Raw genomic sequence first — 17,635 nt, 5'->3', positions numbered from 1 at the left:
ATTCATTGAGTCAATTGCGTAACATTGTTGTTTTTGTTGTTTAGTCGTTTAGTCGTGTCCGACTCTTCGTGACCCCATGGACCATAGCACGCCAGGCACTCCTGTCTTGCACTGCCTCCCGCAGTTTGGTCAAACTCATGTTCGTAGCTTCGAGAACACTGTCCAACCATCTCGTCCTCTGTCGTCCCCTTCTCCTAGTGCCCTCAATCTTTCCCAACATCAGGGTCTTTTCATGGATCAATGCCTTGTCGTGGCGAAGGGGCTTGAATAACTCAGAGAAGCTATGAGCTATGCCATGCAGGGCCACCCAAGATGGACAGGTCATAGTGGAGAGTTTTGACTAAACGTGATCCACCTGGAGAAGGAACTGGCAAGCCACTCCAGTATCCCTGCCAAGAAAACTCCATGGACAAAGACAACAGGCATATAAAAGTTATGACGCTGGAAGATGAGCCCCTCAGGTCGGAAGGCGTCCAACATGCTACTGAGGAAGAGCGGAGGACAAGTACAAGTAGATTCAGAGCTGATGAAGCGGCTGGGCCAAAGCCGAAAGGACGCTCAGTTGCGGATATGCCTGGAAGCGAAAGGAAAGTCCGATGCTGTAAAGAAAAAAAAAATTGCGTAACATATACCCTTGCAAATATATACTCATTCTGATTAGGATCGTCCCCCTTTCTGATGCAAATTTTATTATTAGGGTGCAGGAAGTGGTAGCAATTCAGCTAAGGCCTTTATGAATGGGCATATTCTTTTAGGTAATTTGTAACAAACAACTCCAGAGCTGGTATTGCTTGAAAACAAAAAGAAGAAGAAGCAGATATAACTTTAAGCCACACAGCTTTGTCAGCTGATAACAAGGTTGCTAAGTGTTTAAGGACATTTAACATGCTACATAGAAATGCATGTGTAGATGGCAATACTGTGCGACATCTTGCACATACGTGTTTGGCTTTGTTAACATACGCAACCAGATGGCCAGATGGATGTTTATAAGAGTGTTTCTAGAAGCAGGTGGCTGTTAACAGCCAAATTTTGCTTAGGGACTCCTAGAGGATAATAAAGCTGTTTTTATAGTTACAGGCATTTTAGACTTTGCATTCCAGTTTAGTATTAGTGGAACTACCGGTATAAGTTAGCAAGCCACACTATCTTCAGTTCAAGGTGCTAGTGTTTGCCCATAAAGCCTTTAAAAGCTTGAGCTCAGGGTGCCTGGAGAACTAGTAGCCCACTCTTTGCATCTTGCTCCAGATTTCTCAGGCTTGTTAGGCAATCTCTGTGATGGTGCCAACCCAGTGTAATGCCTTGCCAAGTGAGATGTGCCTTGCCCCATCACTATGAACTGGTTCATGCATCACATTAAACTGCAGTTGATTTTAAACCACAGTTTAATGTGAATGAGCTCCGTATTGGAGTGTGCTGCTCTACAGTTCCTGAGTCTCTACTCTCCTGCTGCTTCTGCGCAGGGCAGGCACATGTGTTACATGAGAGCTACTGCTCAGCATGGTCTGTTTCCTTCAAATGAACTGCAATCAGGAAACCATGGTTTGCTCTTGGCTTCCTGAGGTTGAGAGAAAGAAACCAGAAATGCTTGCAACAGGAGCAGCAGCAACAGGAGCAGGTGAGGAGGGATTGGGGAGCTTTTAAGCCATGTGCACTAGCAGGCTGCTTGTTCACATTAAACTGTAGTATAAAATAAAACATGGTTTAATGTGACATGTAAACCTGGCCAAAATGGGCTCAGGTGTCTGGTAAAGAAAGGCCTTTGGCTAGTTATTTTTCTGTCTCATGCTTAGCTTGGATAGAACTATTGCTGTGGTTTTTAGGGCTTTGCACAACTTTGATATTGTTCTATATTTGCAAATTTGGTCTGGTTTTTTATTTTTATGTTGCTGCAAGTTGTATGGTAAGTAGGTGAGCTATATGTTTTTAAAAAAATAAAAATTAAAGGCAAATATTTTATAGACCAATTTCACACAATTTCACATAAGTCTAAATAGAAGGAACAAGAACAACAATTGGTAGATAAAATTTGTTCACCTTGATAGTCTGTTAAAAGTAGAAAAGTTAATTTGCAGCAATGTATTGGTTATTATGGTAGTTCTAATTCCTATTCCACTTTAAAGGGGCTGATGTTTCTAAACTCAATGCAAAATGTAATGAGCTCCTGTATTTTTAATTAGCTTTAATTAAACCAGTATTAATTTTACAAACACCACTTAAGGGACATAATCCCTGTAGACTGAAGTTTAAAGAGATTAAAACAGAGAGATATTCTAGTAAGTAGTTTGAAAGTGTTGTGAACCATGTATTTTGAAGACTTTCCATTAATGTTTGGTATAGCTGTTATGAAAAGATCAACAGCAAAATTGATACTTTTTGGCACAGAAAATATGGGTGTTTCCTCCTGTAGATATCAGATAAATTGAAATACTAATGCCTATGTGTGTTATAAGGGACCCAGGTGGCGCTGTGGTTAAACCACTCAGCCTAGGGCTTGCTGATCAGAAGGTCGGCGGTTCGAATCCCTGTGACGGGGTGAGCTCCCGTTGCTTGCTCCCAGCTCCTGCCAACCTAGCAGTTCGAAAGCACGTCAAAATGCAAGTAGATAAATAGGAACCGCTACAGCGGGAAGGTAAATGGCGTTTCCATGTGCTGCTCTGGTTTGCCAGACGCGGCTTTGTCATGCTGGCCACATGACCTGGAGGCTATACGCCGGCTCCCTCGGCCAATAATGCGAGATGAGCGCGCAACCCCAGAGTCGGTCACGACTGGACCTAATGGTCAGGGGTCCCTTTACCTTTACCTTTTAACCTGCCTTTTTAGGATGTCGGTAGGGAACCTCTGGCTCCCACAAGGCCATTTCCCCCAAGCCACCCTCAATTGTCCCACCCTTGATGTATTATGATTATGATGTCAGGTGTGGGGCAGGTAAAATCTTCAGCTGCAAAGGAACATTTCAGACTCAGAAGCTCTTGATCAGATCTGAACCCACTGAAAGTGTGGCCTGCAGTTGATTCTGAATGTTGCCAGGTGGCCCTGCCCACCTGTGGAAATGGACAGTATGGAGTTACATGTGAAATTGACTCTGCTCAGAAATTATGTGATCCCTCCACCCCTTTGTTTGGATTGTAGTGCTGCAATTCTCTTTATGGGAAATGCATTTGTAAATCTGCCCATACTGATGACAAAGTGCTTCTGTATGAAATTTGCTTTACCCAAAGGAAGTTTACATTCTTGAGGGATGCAGTCTTAGTAAATCAGCGTGCAGTGAATCCTACTGATTTACATATTTATCAATGCCTCTTTGCTCCTTCATCTGCATGGGATTTATGTGTCGTTATTATAAATCATCTTGGGCTCTAGCAGAAGAAGCTGGTGGATCATAGGTGGCTTCAAAAGCAGAAAAATACCAACACCATGTCTAGTGCCAATGATTCCATGAAAAAAGCACATAGGATATATGCCTACAACTATGCAACGGACAGCTTTTGAGAGACCATCGAGAACACAGTTGCCATGGCAAAATTTCCTGCAACAAGTAGTATTTAAAAAAAACAACAACCTTGTTTGGACTGGGAGAAGCAGATACAACATTTATAGAAATGTAACTTTATTTATTTTAAGGGATGCTCACATTGTAAGTTATCTGTATTATTAATGTTCTTAAGAAGTATAGAAGTAAGTATCTGAATACTGTTCAATTACTGAAATCTTGATTGAAGTATGCCAACTGAATGACAGAACAGAAAAAATAGGTAATTTTTAATGTGCACTTCACAAAGTGACTTACCATGCTTGTCTGTACACTGTACAAGCCACTCAGAAGTAAGTCTCTTTGACTTCAGTGGAACTTACTACCAGGTAGGTGAGTATATGAAGTAGTGGGAAATAATATAATCTATGTCTTGCCGTGTGTGTGTTTAAAAAAAAATATGTGTAGAATAAATTCCAGTAGTTGGTTAAGAAGCACCTGTTCTAAAACTTAGGAGTATCTCTTAGAAACTCCAAGAGAACAGAATGATACAGAGCACTTAAGTAATTTCCTGGGCTACTGATGCCTTTAGAATGGGCCACTTAGTGGAGAGAGGAAATTGGACTAAGTAGACATAATAGCAGCCTGTCCTGATCACTTACGTTCTGAAGTATGAGAAATGCATTGTGCAACACTAGTGTTGGCAAAGCCTGGAATCTATGATTATTGATGCATTGAGCACTGCTAATTGGTGAACTGTTTAAATACGGTACCATTAATTAATTCTGAGCAATATCTAAGGAGCTGCTTTGACTCATGCAAGGGACTTGGCTAACATCTCTGACTGTCATGATTGTTGTAATGCTTTTGGTTCCATGCTGTATGCAGACAGCAATAGTTATTGAATGTCTAATAAACACTGTAAGTAAAAAGTTTGTTTGGATCAGTTGTACTTGGATCCCATTGTAATAACTTTGAAAAGGTAGTAAGTACTTAAGTCACAGGGCCGGCTCTTCATAGCCCCCCGGTGGCGCAGCGCACCATGGCGCGGGGCTGGCAAGGAGGGCGCCGCGCGACAAAGACGCGCACAAACTAATTGCGCCCTGCAAGGGTGGGGCGGGCGGTGGAGCAATCTCCGCCCCTCAGCACCAGGGCGCGCGATCTGCTCAAGACGGCCCTGTTAAGTCACATTGTTTTCTGAATCCTTGCCATGCAGTGCTGTGCCCAAAATGCTTTTGAAACTACCTTCTGTTTCAAAGCAGTGTGACTTGTGCTATTGGGGGGATGCAATTTGCAAAAGCAAAGCGAAATCTGAAGTTCTTATACTCATTAAATTAAAGCCACATATAGAATTCTTGCAGTATCAGGAAAAGTATGTGGAGGCATCTAGATTTTTGTTGCTGATATAATTCCCATTATGGCATGGGAAAGTTGTTGAGATAAGGCAGGCATCCCCAAACTCGGCCCTCCAGATGTTTTGGGACTACAATTCCCATCATCCCTGAACACTGGTCCTGTTAGCTAGGGATGATGGGAGTTGTAGTCCCAAAACAGCTGGAGGGTCGAGTTTGGGGATGCCTGAGATAAGGGATATGGATGGAAGAAAGATAAGAGTGAAAACAGTCCAGTCTAGGTGCCAAGTAGTCTGGAACGGATATTCTAAAAGCTGCTTAACAAAACAATAGACTGCAGAGACTGGACAAGGAATGATTTTTATATCAAATCAGTACAGCCCATAATATTATTTGCCATATGCACTAGCCAGGAGAAGTGTTAAGGGGTGGTTCTGCTGGCCTGAGCCATGAATATTTCCCATAGGGTTACATATCTCATGCCCTTTTCTCCCTTAAAAATATTTTGCTTCTTATAGGAAGTTTTCCCTCTGAAAATTGGTCTAAATTTGCATCTATATAGATAAATTAGCATACCAGTACATAACTTTCATGCACAGTTATGTCATAGGCCTGTATCGCAAGTTTTTTTTTAAGTGCTTACCAATGTCCTTGTCATTAAGGTCATTCCATCATTTTTCACACTTTGAGATTTGTTTAATTATAAGATGTGACATATTATCTCAAGATTGCAGGGAATGTGAGATAATAATACATGTTTACTATCTTATTTCTAGGTGCCCATAATAGTCCATTATCTGTGATCTATAGATAGTAGGTATAAAAATTTGGTGCCTATGTTATTGTAGCCTTAGGTTGCAACCCTACACACATATAGTCTGCTCTCCCTTGTAGTCAATGTATTGCAGCTGTTTAGCAGGCTTCAAAATGGCTTTTTTAGCCATTAGCTTCTGAGCATGAACAACATGCAGGTCATCCTGTTGGTTTTAATATTAAGTGCACAATTACAACAAGGAGCACTTGGAGGATTAACATCCTATATTAATAAAGATGCTTAAATGTGTTAGCATTTCCTTTGTGCTCATCTTTTTCTTTATTTCTTGAGGCTGTGCCTCTTATCAGGTTATTCATCCCTTCTGAAAGGAAATAATTGCAGTTATGCTTCATTATGAGAGTTTGTGCTGCAATACTTTGCCATTACTAGGGCATCTAAAAAATATTGCAAGTATAATTACATCTACATTTTAGCTTGATCAGTAGGTAATGTTCATTGTCTTCTTGGTAATTGTTTATTATGAAGTGCTTTAGAATGGCAACGTATTTGAGTCCTGAAAGCATTATGCGTTTTTAAAAGGCACATTTTGTCATTATTCAGAAACTGCAGCAATGCAAAAGGGAACCTGAAATGGGCTTCATTTAATTTTCCTTGTTGGTTGCAGCAAGAAATTAGATACAGCCACTTTAAAAATCACTTCTTTATGCCTTGGAAGCAGCTCATAGCATTTAGCTAGAAATTATATAAACTGCCCAGTTGCCCATAGACAAGACTTTACAATTCCATTCAAATCAATCTCTCACTCAAAACTGTTCATTGCTCAACTATAAGATTTAATGTTTTTAGGACAACAAATTAGCTTCCTGCTGTCTATGATACCAGCTTCTTTGGACTTTTTAATTACTTTTTTTATTAATGGTCTTTAATTTTCTGTCTCAGTAGCAACAATAGGAGTTTCAGGTGGCTTCACAAGATGAGTTGCCAGTTTTAATGTAGTTATTACATTAAAGTGTCATTAGAACTTTGTTGAATATAAGAGAAGTTAATATACATATTAATGTTTGCCCCTGTCTTTTAAAGCAAGAATTAGTCTGCAAATTAAGATGAAATTATTTATTACCAGCTATGTGCTTAAGGAACATCCTTCATCATTAGCTACTTTCCATCAAAGAAACATTGTTCTAATTGTCCGCTAAGGACTTTCAGGGCTCCATGTGGTACACCTGTTCTATTGACAAATGTCTAAGGCATTCAGTTCCCAGGTTAATTGATCATAAAAGAGGTCTGTCTATTGTGGCAATGGATACACCAACTGATAAACAGTGGTCCATTGGTTCTCAAACTTAATCCGTTCCGGAAGTCTGTTCCAAAACCAAAGCGTTCCAAAACCAAGGCGCACTTTCCCATAGAAAGTAATGCAAAACAGATTAATCTGTTCCAGACTTTAAAAAGCAACCCCTAAAACAACAATTTAACATGAATTTTACTATCTAACGAGACCATTGATCCATAAAATGAAAGCAATAATCAATGTACAGTACTATAAAATAAATAAAACTGTATTGTAGATGATAAAAATTAAAATTAATTTTTTTCTTTTTTAAAATAAATTGTTTATTGTTTTAAGAGTTATAAATTCAAATACAGACCATCCATAACTATCAGAGATACAAAAATGTAAAAGAAAAAAAACAAAAAGAAAACCTACACAAAAGAAGAAGAAAACAGATACACACACACACACACACACACACACACACACACACAGAACAAAAATATTTAAAAAATTGTCTTCCAATTGTTCCGTTTGTAATTTATATTACTCTTAAGTTGTCGCACATTAATGAATATAATATTTGCTTGATTTTTTCTTATATTTTAAACAAGGTTCAGCCTAAGTCTGCTATTAGGGTTTTAGATACTCCATTTTTCAGCAAATATTCTTTAACATCTCCCATTCTTTCTTTACTTTCTGTCTGGTATGCCCTCTTATTCTTGCAGATGTAGTTACCAGTTGTAGATATTCTACCATCAGAGTTTGCCACTCTACTATGCTTGGTACTTTTCCAGATTTCCAATTCCGAGCTACTAGGATCCTTGCTGCCACTAATCCATACATAAGTAATGTCCTCTTTGATGTTTTGATTTCTATTGGAATTATGTTTAACAGAAACATTTCAGGTTTTTTTCTAAATGTACATTTTAACAATTTTTTGAGTTGTTCATATATCAGATTCCAATAGTTATTTATATTTGGACAACTCCACCACATATGCATCATGGATCCCTTTTCTCCATTGCACCTCCAGCATATATCTGAGTTATTTTTAAACATTTTGGCAATTTTCTCTGGTGTTTGGTACCACCTATACATCATTTTTAGTATGTTTTCTTTTAAATTATAACAGGCGGTAAATTTCATGTCATCTTTCCATAATTTTCCCATTGATCTATTGGGACATTATATCCAAAATCTTGGGCCCACTTTATCATCACTGGTTTTGTTTGCTCTTCTTTGAGTTCCCATTCTAACAGCAGATCATATAGGCGTGAGATGTATTTACCTTTCCTCTGGATCACTTCTATTTCAAACTTAGATTTTTCTTTTTTGCAAGTCCCAATTTTTTATCCAGCATATATCTTTGGTTTATTTGAAAATAAACCAATCTTTGGTTTATTTGAAAATATTGAAGCCAATCAGAGATGATAGTCTGCACTGATGATAGTGAATAATATTGAAGCCAATCAGAGATGATACCTGCACTGATGATAGTCACTGTTTAGATGAAGGGCTTTTATCCATTTCCGCAGTCACACAGTCAATCAATCAATCAGTAGCTGAACTGGGATCCACACAGTCACAAAAACAAATTAACTGAAAAAGCCTCAAAACAAAAAACGCAAAATAAATAGCAAAAACAAAAGCACCAAATATAAGCTCCAAATATCACCTCAGAACAATGCAATCTGAAACGGAAGGCTTGAATTACAATGGAGGGGGTGCAAATTAGCAGTGCAACAGGAAATACAGGGGGACGCAAATTAGCAGCACAACAGGAAACACAGAGGGACTCAAAATGGAGCACCTTCGGCTTCCGAAAAAAGTTCGAAAACCGGAACACCTACTTCCAGTTTTGCAGTGTTCAGGTTCCAAGTTGTTCATGAACTAAGCTGCTCAAAAACTGAGGTACCACTGTATCAAGAAACTACAGAAATGCAACAATTATTTGTACAATACTGTGTTATACAAAGTTGCCAAAGTCTGAAGTTATAGAAACCAGACTTCTGCTCCGAAAGAACCTGCCAAGAAGCAGGCCTCTTAACATTCTATCCCAGGGTCTGGTCAAGACATTGCTGGCTCCGGGTTTTGAGGATGCCTAAGTAGCATGCCTAAGTGGTCCTACCTCCTCCTTACCACAGTCTCCATGGTACATTCACTTGACTTCTCCCTTTTGGGTCCAATCTGTACAGCTGCCCAAAAGGACAGCACGGGGCAAGTGGAGAAAGGACCTCTATTTACTCCTGTTCAAATACAGCAGGTGAATAGGCAACAACAACAAGAGCAACAGCTGGGCCAGGATGCCCAGAGGGGTTGATGGCAGACCCCTTGAATTTCAGCAGGATCCTCAGTGTGGAACCTGGATTAAGCTACTCTTCACAGGCTGTTTCCAGACTCCTAGATCCCTTACTAAGTCAAACTTTCACAACAATTCCCCCACCACCTCGGTCCTACATCTGAGTACTCACCTAACAGCTACCATCTGCCTGCTGCTTCCTCTCCTAATTTCTTTTCCGGCTCTTGCCAACTTTATCATTGCCTTGGCATCTGAAAAGTAGATACCAAGGTAAATTTGGGGGCCTGGCTAGGATCATATATGCCTGAGACAGGTTTTTTTTTTTTAGTGGTAACTTCACATCTTTGAAATTCCCTTCCATGAATGCTTGTTCCCCTTGCCCAGTAATTTAACAGATTTTAATTGCATTTTTAATTGTGCCAAGCTTTTTGTTTATTTTTTATTGCTGATTATCTGTGTTGTTGATGATCTGATGAAGTTTCATTGATTATTTCAGTATTGTTAATTTTATTTTATAAGGTAACTTGTGAATAAAATACAAGGGCCAGTATTTAAATTTCAGCAAAGAATGAGTCCTAATACATTATTTCTCCACCCTCACAGTCAGTTGCTTTTTTCTAAAAATAAAAATAAAAGGAAAAATAATGAAAAACACCTCATTGGTTGTTCAGTGTTCCTTCAAGATTTATCAAGCTGCCCAGTTCCTCCATTATTTTTCATTGTTTCAAATAGGTCCACAGAGGCTTGTTAATGGTGAAGGTTTTGGCAGCATCAAAGAAGCTGATAGAATGATGGTAACAACCAATGACTTGAAGTCCTTCATTGTTAATTTCTATTGCATCTTCCAGTGTACAAATTTTATCTAATTTAAAGCAAAGGAGACATGATTTAGCTATGCACAGGACATGCAAGTTAGCCTTGAATTGGAAATGATTTAACATTTCATAGAACAGGTAGATGAGAACTTTGAAGAATGACCCAAATATAAAACTATTACTGACTGTAGTTTCAAGAGATGGTACTGCAAATGATTCACCTTTTGTCTGTGAATGAGCCCTCAGGTAGCTGTTATGAGATAAAATTGGGTCTTTCAAAATGGAATTTGTGAAGAAATTTCAGTGGCACAGTAAAAGGAGGGGGAGCGTGCAATCTGAGGTAATCCATGATAAAATAGGAAAGAGAAACTGTTGCTTTGGGACTTTACATTTGGTGACTATTTCAGTTCCCTCATTTTTTAAAGAATAAAGGAACTCTTAAGCAATTTTCTACATTTGACCTGTTTCAGGTTTTGCAAGTGTAAATTAGGTAAGATCATCTATTTTTGTAATAAATATATGAATGTAAAGAATATCAAGCTGCTTGCTAATTTCCATTCATCCCCAATGTTTCAATTTCATGTAATAGGTCTGAATTTTTATTCTACACATCTATCCATCTTCTGCTCTGGTGCTATCCTATCACTGTTGTGTCACACTTACCGTAATAACTTATAAATGAATATAAAATCGTTATTTGATTGTGTGAATTGCAAAGGAAACACATTCATTTTTATGATAACTTATACTGCCCATTTTCATGATATATGGAAGATTTTACCTCCAGATATGTCTCTGTTAATGTACACCAAGTGTCATTGTCCATAGAGAAGTGGTCTTAATATAGCCCATATCACATTGAAAATGAAGGAGCACTGGCAAGTTATACATGTGAAACTATGAAAGGTTTTGTTTTTTTTATGCTGGGAGTGGGGGTGGGGAATGAAACTTCATTGTGGGAGTACTAATATAACCTTGCCTAATTCAAAATCACAATGTGGGGGAAACCATGAAGCCAGTCAGTGGCTTTCAATAGCTTCATCCTTATTTCAGACATTGTGATATTTCCGTATACCGCAATGTTTAGCTGGTGATATCGCCCAGACCTCCTTTGCAGTTGTTTTGTTCTATGAGTTGTGTTACCTAGCTGTTATTTGCCAATAAATTGAACCAGTGGTGGTGGTTCTTGTTCACTTCTATGGTGTCTGAGATGGCTAATATTTACTTATTGATTTTTAAAAAAGCAGACCTCGTAGACTAAAAAGCATGAAGAGAGGAAGCCAGTTGAAAAGGCAAGAGTGAATGCATAAGTGGTTAATAAATGTTTAAGAGCAGAAACAGAAGGAGCAAACGGGAGGACAAGAGGTAAAGCATTCAGGAGATGTACTGTCAAATGAGTGACAGAATTATCTTCCTATGTATGTTACATGGTTTAGAGTCAGGCTGTGGCCTTCAGTTCAGTTCTAAGGCTGTGTTCATTGATTGGAGCTCTTTGTAAATCAGCATTATTTTATGTATGTTACAGGGTTATATTTAGTTTCGAGTCCTTGCTGCCCTGTGGAATATATTTTATTTTTATTTTTATATGCTTTGAGAAATGCTCAAAGGCATCTTGCTGAAACTTAAAGAAAAGCTCAATTTGATTTTCACTCTGACTTTCCCCTGAGAATGAATGTGTGTTAAATGCCTAGTTACAGGTAGGTAGCCGTGTTGGTCTGAGTCGAAGCAAAATAAGAAAATTCCTTCAGTAGCACCTTAAAGACCAACTAAGTTTATATTTTGGTATGAGCTTTCGTGTGCATGCACACTTCTTCAGATACACTGTTAAATGCCTGTTAAGTTGACTGTGAGAGTTTTGAAGGGGTGTTGAAAATGAAAACTAATATAGCTTTTCTTTCTACATGTTGTTTTTAATGAGGGATTTGCTGTACATTCAGATTGTGATGGGGTGACAAAATGAGTTTGTTATTTCTGATTGTTATTTCAAAAGTATTTTAATTCAGCCCCTCCACCTAGGCGCTTTGCTTTTCAAAGGTTGCTTTGGCCAAGGATAAAAGATGCAGGGAGATAAGGTAGGAGGAGGGATATCTTCATTAAGGCCAGGACTTTTGTTCAGCAGAAATGCCATGTGAGCGCCATTGCCATTAAGAGACCGAGGGAAGCGTTCATGATGAGTTCCGACACCTCTTTTTCTAGAAAAATAGCGCTGATTAAGGCTATGTGAAGCATTTGAAGAGGGGTGCTTGTGTGGCAGTGTTCACCTTGATTCTAAAACCCTAGAAGAAGCTGGCAATGACTAGAGAGATGAAATTCTAAAACAAAGGATTGGTACATCGGTTTTCGCATGTCTCTGCTGCCGAATCTTTTGGAAGCTGAAAACACTGAAAACCCGGAAGTGAATGCCTCTATTTTTGAATGCACCTCAGAATCAATCAATAAACTTTATTTGCCTAGCCAACAGCCATAGCAACAAAATACATGCAATATAGAATTAAAAACAACAAGGATAAAAAGATCATATGACTATATATCATATGACTAAGCCAAATGGCTTCCGAGGCACGTTTCTCCCCCTCTCTTTTTTTTACATTGAACTTTCTGACAGCCCTTTGATCCTCGGTTTTCTAATGTTCCAGAAGTTGAACAGACTTCCGGAACGGATTACGTTCGAAAACCGAGGTTCCACTGTATTTCACAGTACACACAAAAAGTATCAGGTGTAATAACAATTATTAAACAACAAACCAACAACACCAGAACTGGCTTAAAGGGCAATTTTACTATAATAAGTATATAAACTCATAAACCTACTAGATAATAAGCAAACTAAAGTGCAATGTGTATAACCAAGCCTGGAGATACCTATCTAGTAGGTTTATGAGTTTATATACTTATTATAGTAAAATTGTCCTTTGTATTCATAAGCCAGTTCAGATGTTGTTGGTTTGTTGTTTATCCACTGTATTTCAAACAATACTTTAAATTTTAGAGAGCAAAGGAATGGGTTGTGTGCAAAATTGAATAGGTATCCGAAGTTCAAGCTATACATGGCCTTTTTTGGCATTTGAAACGTTTGCATCATGTGCCAAACAAGGGTTTAGGACCCTCACCTTAAAAGATACAAACTGATCTTGATGAGTTTATCAGTGGAGGTAGTACTCCCTAGAGAGAAACTTCTGTTTTCATAGGGGCTAACTGAAGGCAAAATAGAAGTGTGTCTATGTGCTGGCAGTTTTCAAGTAGATCTGAAACAGAGCAAGGCATTGGCATACATCCACAGTTCTTGCTCCTCCCAGTCAAATAGTTTAGCTGTTTTATGGCAAGGTGGAGTGCCATAAATACAGGACATCTGGATTGACAAGAAATTCTCATATGCCATAGACTGAGTCCAGAATTCAGACTGAGCACTATCCCCTGCCAGGCTAGAATGTGAGAAATGGGGTATTTGTGTATTATACAAAGCAGAAACATTCCTTGTTTCTTTACCGTTTACATGCATTATGTCCTCATTAATGATAACATTTCTACTGATACGTGTCATAGAGGCTGCTCAAATTAAGTAGCAAAAACTAATTGGGTCACATACAGTGAAAATAGGGAGTCAGTCAAGCAAACTAAAATTGTCTGTGTGCTAATTACTTTAGATAGGAACAAAGAAAGCCAAGTTATTCGGAAAAACACTGGCTTCCATTATCTACTAGTATATTCACAATAATTGGATTCTCTCAAGATTGACATGTGTCTTCTTCTTAGGATTAAGACCAGTATTTAATGCAGTTTTCTATGAATTTGGGGCTTCTAACTTTTTTTTAAAAGGTTTAAATATAACTCTTCTTGTCTACATTATAAAATTAAATTTGTAACCCTGGACATATTTTCCTTATAGTAAATTTTCCTTATAGTAAATCACAGAGTAGTGTTCAAATTGTGTATGGCTTTATTTTTTGTTCATTATGCACTTAGTGCATTTTATCCCCACCTTTTTCTCTTAGGAGCTCATAGTGGCACACATGATTCTTCCCCTTCCCATTTAATCTCCGCAAGAACCCTGTGAAGTAAGTTAGGCTGAAGGGCAGTGAGTGGCCAATTGGGGATTTGAACCCTGATCTTGTGGTTTTTGGTCCAACTCTCTAGATACTATACTACCCTGACTGTAAGCTGATGGGTGACAGTAAATGTTATAAAAAGCAGCAGGAATTGAAACACACAGAATATGCTTTTAAAGTAATTTTAACTAATAGGTTTAGCTTTACTATAAATTTAATTTGTACTTTGAGAATGAGTTTGGGGAAAAATTGGAGAGGAGTCACAGTGTAAAAAGAAGGCTACTCATTTCTGCCTTTAATGTGTGAATCCAAGGACTGAGATGGCACTAGATCTAATACAGAGCCCCGGTAATCACCTGAACAGAGAGTGCCATGAACACTGCATTAAAAATCAATCCATCAAAATAAGAAATTGCAAGATGGGTTTTCCATGTACATTACTTGACATGACAAGGCTAGCAAAATCAATAGACTTGTGAATTTTCTTTCACTCTTCATTTACTTTTGAGGACTTCTTTTATATTCTTGTAGCAAATATTCAGTACGGTTTTTTTTTTAAAGAGAGAACATGATTTGGATATAGTATTGCTAATAATATTTCATTTGAAAATGCATCTTTTGTTGAGTTTGATGACAGTGAAAAAAATGCTAGATAAAATAACCTATGTCCTTTTTGTTGACTTTATTTAATAATTTGACTAATATGTGAACAGCAGAGCTAATATTGTAATGCAGTCTTTTCCACCAAGGAACTGTACTGGGACAATTGGTACTGTCATGCCATTGACTTTGTTAGTGCTGTTGCCAAGCTTTTTCTAATAAGATAGTGTAGCATGAAATAAGGTCTTATTTTCTTCAGGTTTCAGCTTCCATTTCTTTGTGTGCTTAACTTTTCCAAAAAGGGAATAAAAGATTTTGGGTTTTTACATATTATTGAAGTCTTAAGTGTACCCATCATGAAACTTCATTCACTCAAAAATCAGCATAATGAGCATAAATTAAGTGCATGATAGCTGTAAGAGAATAAAAGGTTACTAAGCACCCAAAGAACGGGACGCGGGTGGCGCTGTGGGTTAAACCACAGAGCCTAGGGCTTGCCGATCAGAAGGTTGGCGGTTCGAATCCCTGCGACGGGGTGAGCTCCCGTTGCTTGGTCCCAGCTACCTAGCAGTTTGAAAGCACGTCAAGGTGCAAGCAGATAAATAGGTACCACACCAGCGGGAAGGTAAACACTGTTTCCGGGTGCTGCTTTGGTTCGCCAGAAGCGGCTTTGTCATGCTGGCCACATGACCTGGAAGCTGGTCGCCGGCTCCCTCGGCCAATAACGCAAGATGAGTGCCACAACCCCAGAGTCGGTCATGACTGGACCTAATGGTCAGGGGTCCCTTTACCTTTACCTTTTAAGTACCCAAAGAAGAATATAAGATATATACTTTCATTTTCTTTTAAAGTTCCTCTTTGTACTGAAAAGATCCCTTCAGGTTTTTTCCCAGAGAACAATGCCAGTTTAGGTTGATGCTACAGCCGTGACCTTCCCTAGACAGATATCAATGCCCTGGTAATGCCAAGATTGGACTCTTGTAGTGCTTTGGGTTCTATTGAAAGTAGTGTTAAGGGCAATCAGTCTGCAGAATAATTTGTCCTTCTCTCTTGTCTCCCCACCCTGCTCAACATGCTGCCTTAATCTGTTCTGAGGGTTGGGGTAAAACTTGGAGAGGAGTCACTCTGTTAGCCATGCATGATATTACAGAAAGCTACTCATTTCTTTAATATGATAATCCTAGGACTGAGATGCCACTAGATCTAATACAGAGCCTCAGTAATCACCTGAACCTAGAGTGCCACGAGCACTGCATTGAAAATCAATCCATCAAAATAAGGAATTGCAGGATAGGTTTGCTTGACACTTACTTGGCGTAACAAGGCTAGCTAAGATAGAAGGCGCATGAGACCATCATATTCCCTGTTGCTTCATCATAGTTGCAGGCACTGTGTTGCACCCGACATTGGGGGGGGGGAACTGACATCACGCATGCATTGTGTGCGTGCATGATGTCAAATGTGTTGTGCATTGGCATGCGTTGTATGTGTGTGACAACTGTTGCATCGGGAGAGGCCAATCAGGCCTCCTCCCCCTTTGACATTCACACAGCAGGCCACACTGGTCTGTGTGCATCTCTCAATGCTGCACAGCATGGGGCGACATAGTCCTAGGCCTCCTCTGCCCCCTCAAGATTGTGGGGCCTGAGTGGACATTGCGGGGGCCACAGCCAAATAGAGTTGGCGCGCCGAATCATGGTTCAATCCATCATAGAAGGTTTCAAAGCTTTCTTGCTTTGTTTTTAGAGTGACCTGTAAGCTGTTTGGTTTCCCTTCAGGTTCTATGAAAGATTCACACTCACTTGTATAAAAGTAGTCTATTCAAGAGAGAATCCTGGAGTATTTTCCAAAAGTGTGGAAAATACAAAGATTTCACAAAGAAGTTGAAGGTTGCAAATGTGAAATATCATGTATCTGTGGAAATTTTTGTTAACCACTCATCATTAATTTTTGATCTACTGAAGGCTGATTGCATATTACTAAGCATCCTTATCTTTGGCCACTTGTGCATCTGTTACTCTGCATCCCCTGATTAACTCTCCGAATCGTCCCTTTCCTCTGTGATTGCTTCCATTAGTTTGATGCTATCATTTCTCTCCTAAAGAAAATTCTCTGTGAACTGTGACCTGCAAAAATGCTGTTTTTTGATGTAATGTTTAATTTTAAAAAAAAAACTCCAAGAGGTTTTAAAAAGATTGTCTTGATTGTAGTATAAAACTGAATAGCTTGAATTGCTGAAGTAACAAAAGAAAAACCTCTGTTGACATTTGAAGCCAGCCATTTTATAGAGATCCAAAGAAATGCTCCATTAGACAAAAGGGTGGTGTTGTCTTAGAGTATGAGATACAAATCATATGTTTTTAGTAATCTTTGTTGTCCACGATTTCTTTATATAAGTGAAATGGTGCCAAACATAACAGAGGAGAGAGATATCAACAGATTTGTGCTTAGGATATTTGCAGAAGTACGTAAAATTTAGGGGTACCACTCAAATAGTCCAATGACAATGTAATATGTTCAGTGTGTATGGAACACTGGGCTGTATGTTGAAAATGGAAAAACGCCAAGAGATGAGGTAGAACAGCAACTGGAATCCCAAGCAGGAAGCACCCTGCATTGCAACATTTTGTTTAAAATTGCATTGCAACATTTTGTTTTGTTTAATATCCGTTTGATCTTCTATGAAAGCAACACAAACATCAAAAAGAATTTCTACATCCACCCCAGCCAACATGGGCAATGGTCAGGGATGATGGGAATTCTTGTCCAGCAACATGTAGAGATCCTGCCCTTAAGGACTGCCTCTCCCAATATGACTCTCCCTGGACTCTGTACTTGTCATCTGAGGCCCTTCTCTATGCCCGCCCTCACCAGGAGGTTAGGGGGTGATTTTATTTTTATTAGCTAAGCCTGTGTTGTTGCAGAGAGTGGGAGATATCTGTGCACCCGCCCTTTCAAGCATTCAAAGGACACACACCACCTAAAATGAAACAAAAACAT

The 17,635-nt window shown here is 38.9% G+C and overlaps 1 protein-coding gene across 11 annotated transcripts in view; it reads left to right on the top strand.

Annotated features, from left to right (window-relative positions):
• The window catches only part of DMD (dystrophin), a 1,020,507-nt gene that overhangs the window by 200,501 nt on the left and 802,371 nt on the right, over positions 1–17,635 (top strand). The gene's annotated exons all lie outside the window — the stretch shown is intronic.

Source organism: Zootoca vivipara, chromosome 4 (genome assembly GCF_963506605.1).
Source record: "Zootoca vivipara chromosome 4, rZooViv1.1, whole genome shotgun sequence".
Classification (NCBI taxonomy): Eukaryota; Metazoa; Chordata; class Lepidosauria; order Squamata; family Lacertidae; genus Zootoca; species Zootoca vivipara.
This window is presented reverse-complemented; position numbering and strand designations above follow the sequence as displayed.